At 28.0% G+C, this 4,130-nt stretch overlaps 1 long non-coding RNA gene across 1 annotated transcript; it reads left to right on the plus strand.

Moving 5' to 3' along the window:
- The first annotated feature begins 1,403 nt into the window (after nt 1–1,403).
- LOC139514759 (uncharacterized) lies at nt 1,404–3,694 on the plus strand. Its single transcript, XR_011662685.1, has 3 exons — nt 1,404–1,482; nt 2,889–2,942; nt 3,483–3,694. It is a non-coding gene; the product is annotated as an uncharacterized lncRNA (long non-coding RNA).
- The last annotated feature ends 436 nt before the right edge of the window (nt 3,695–4,130 follow it).

Genomic DNA, 4,130 nt, shown 5'->3' on the forward strand with positions numbered 1-4,130 from the left:
GTAATAGTAAGTAATAGTAATACTAACTTAATTTAATTTAATTATTCTTTTTTTTATGGAGGATAGATTTATATTGAGATAATGAATTCAAATGATATTAGAGTGCAGTAAAATGTTTAATAATAATGATGTAACTTATTGTTACATACAGTAACTAAAACAAATGTTTTATACACTGTAAATCATTACCCAACCCCTCCATTTTCTATGTTTCATCTCAAAACAAGTACTAGAAACTACATGTACCTCTTCAAACTTTGTCGGAGTTGACCAGCACCATGATCACACACAAAAAAAGGTAAATTGGCAAAATGTGACTAAAATGTTCATGTACATGTATATGATTTAGCCTGACTTTGTAAATAGGGTATAGCCTAATAATCTTATAATTGCCACAACCTCACTCATATCCAAACTATATTTCAGACCATACATGCCATAATATAATAAAATAAAATGTATAGTATCACCAGAGACATATAATACATGTATTATATGTCTCTGGTAACACTAACAGTTACTTGCATTTATTCTAAAGAAATAACTAGGTATAAAATGTACATGATTGTAATGAACTACATGTTTTTCTACAGCATGGATCAGCTACAATTAATCAAATAATTTATTTAAGAAAAATATATCAGTTACCAGTTACATGTACAATAAATTTATATATATGTACACTACATGTACATGTATAATCATATCAAAGAGTCAAAGTTTTAAATCATTTTCTTGAAGTTTTGCATATTTGGGTTACCCCTTCTGACAACAACATGCATGACATGTATTGTATCAAATGCCCCTCATCCAACTTTTCCTTTTTAAATAAATGTAAACAAACAAATAAAATAGCTACAAAGGTACCTTCTACACCTTTTGAAAAAATATTTAAATCAAGTGATGTGTTCATTCTGTAACAGTGTTACAGGTCTGATAATACCTAATAATGTACATCAGTTGTGCATGGATATGAAATTCAGAACCTGTCATTAAATTAAAAAAATAAACTGCTACCCATCTAAAATAGCAACAAAATTGATGCTATTTTTAAGAGTTGTGGGAAAGAAAAAAAATCTGGCTAATTTAAATTACCTTTCTTTGTTGCGAGAGATTTACAACTGTTTGATTGAAATTTTGTTAAATTTGTACCATGACCACTCAAATGCCATTTGTTTAATGACTAAATACTAAAAACCACCTCCCCATATGTCATGTATGTTATAAATTCTATTAATTGTTATGTTATAAATGTTAAAATTACAAATTATTGTATTTACTGATTGAAGATCATACTGATCTTTTAACATTGTTAAACAAAATGAAAACTTCTAAAGACATTTTTGTATGTGTGGCTTTTCCCTTGACTGTCTTTTGACTGTACATGGTGTATGCACCTCTATCAATGTGAAAGGGGAGAGCAATAACAGGAGTATCCAGGCATGACAAAAAACAGAAAGATCCCTAGACCATGGAGTAATAGTAAGTAATAGTAATACTAACTTAATTTAATTTAAATATTCTTTTTTTTATGGAGGATAGATTTATATTGAGATAATGAATTCAAATGATATTAGAGTGCAGTAAAATGTTTAATAATAATGATGTAACTTATTGTTACATACAGTAACTAAAACAAATGTTTTATACACTGTAAATCATTACCCAACCTCTCCATTTTCTATGTTTCATCTCAAAACAAGTACTAGAAACTACATGTACCTCTTCAAACTTTGTCGGAGTTGACCAGCACCATGATCACACACAAAAAAAGGTAAATTGGCAAAATGTGACTAAAATGTTCATGTACATGTATATGATTTAGCCTGACTTTGTAAATAGGGTATAGCCTAATAATCTTATAATTGCCACAACCTCACTCATATCCAAACTATATTTCAGACCATACATGCCATAATATAATAAAATAAAATGTATAGTATCACCAGAGACATATAATACATGTATTATATGTCTCTGGTAACACTAACAGTTACTTGCATTTATTCTAAAGAAATAACTAGATATAAAATGTACATGTAACGAACTACATGTTTTTCTACAGCATGGATCAGCTACAATTAATCAAATAATTTATTTAAGAAAAATATATCAGTTACCAGTTACATGTACAATAAATTTATATATATGTACACTACATGTACATGTATAATCATATCAAAGAGTCAAAGTTTTAAATCATTTTCTTGAAGTTTTGCATATTTGGGTTACCCCTTCTGACAACAACATGCATGACATGTATTGTATCAAATGCCCCTCATCCAACTTTTCCTTTTTAAATAAATGTAAACAAACAAATAAAATAGCTACAAAGGTACCTTCTACACCTTTTGAAAAAAATATTTAAATCAAGTGATGTGTTCATTCTGTAACAGTGTTACAGGTCTGATAATACCTAATAATGTACATCAGTTGTGCATGGATATGAAATTCAGAACCTGTCATTAAATTAAAAAAATAAACTGCTACCCATCTAAAATAGCAACAAAATTGATGCTATTTTTAAGAGTTGTGAGAAAGAAAAAAATCTGGCTAATTTAAATTACCTTTCTTTGTTGCGAGAGATTTACAACTGTTTGATTGAAATTTTATTAAATTTGTACCATGACCACTCAAATGCCATTTGTTTAATGACTAAATACTAAAAACCACCTCCCCATATGTCATGTATGTTATAAATTCTATTAATTGTTATGTTATAAATGTTAAAATTACAAATTATTGTATTTACTGATTGAAGATCATACTGATCTTTTAACATTGTTAAACAAAATGAAAACTTGTATTTTCTATGTTATACATGTACTGATCATGATGTACATTTGTACATGTAAATTATGTTCAACTTTTTATGTCTTATTTTTTAGGTATTTCTAACCAGTGTTACCCACAGTCTACCAAGAAAACTAGTACTGAATAAGGTAAGTGATATTTTTTTAATAAATAAATAATAAATGGATTATAAAACTGATGGTCAATTTTTCAGCAATTCATGTGTACATGTACCTACAATGTCATGAATGTATACAGTGCAATTGTTTCATTAAAGCATATACATTTATCTTAATATTTAAAAAAAAAAAAACTGGTTTATACATTGTTGATGTTTGCAATGAACTTTAAAAAGCATGTTAGGAATGTTGTAATGTAAAATATTATACATCCATCCTTGGATTTCTAGCATCACTTGATTTTCTCAACTTTCTCTCTAAATTTGGATATTAATTTGTATGTATATACATGTATGTATGAGATTGAGAGCAGTTAATAAGTTTCTTAAGTTTTCATTAGGTAACATCTTTGCTAACCAAGGTTTCTAATCTACTACTCTTTACATTTGATCAAGCTATATTTGTTTTCCCATTCATGATTACTTTCATATATCTTAAAGGGGAGTTACATTAATACATTATGCACTGACTTTATTCTTTTATATTAGGAAATTCTGTCTTTTATTTCAGGTTTCACACACACACAATGTTGGTTCATGTGAGAGGAAGAAGTGATTTGTTGGAGAAAGTTCTTGCTTGTCTTTATCTACAAATGATGTACATTTTACAGTACACAGAACATTGAGGGATTGATTGAAGGAAGCTTAAGAACACAGAATAAGAATTAAAAGAATAAATTCTTATAGATACAAAGCAAACATTACAAAAAAAATATGAAGCTGAAAGTTTACTTGTCTGATATTTGAATATAATATATATAGATATATAAATATATAATGTTAAATGTTTAAAGACTTTTGCTCATATTGTTTTGAAAATATATCAAAATATTAACTTTATAAATGAATAATAAATCTTTTGAGAAGACATATTTTCATTTCCTCTTGTTTTGAATAATCTTTTGTACATGAATTTTGTATATTGCAATGGGTTTTTAGAAAAGTCAATTACAATACCAGCTGTAAGCTATAGCTAATGTACTTGGCTGTTCCTTACCTCCCCACATAACTGACCAAAGGTGCTATTGTCACCATTTGGCATTTGCTGTTATTTCAATATAAAAAAAAGATGTGGTATGATTGCCAATGAGATAACTATCCACAAAAGACCAAAATGACACAAGCATTAACAAATATAGGTCACCATACGGCCTTCAAC

The sequence above is a fragment of the Mytilus edulis genome, chromosome 3 (assembly GCF_963676685.1).
Source record: "Mytilus edulis chromosome 3, xbMytEdul2.2, whole genome shotgun sequence".
NCBI lineage: Eukaryota > Metazoa > Mollusca > Bivalvia > Mytilida > Mytilidae > Mytilus > Mytilus edulis.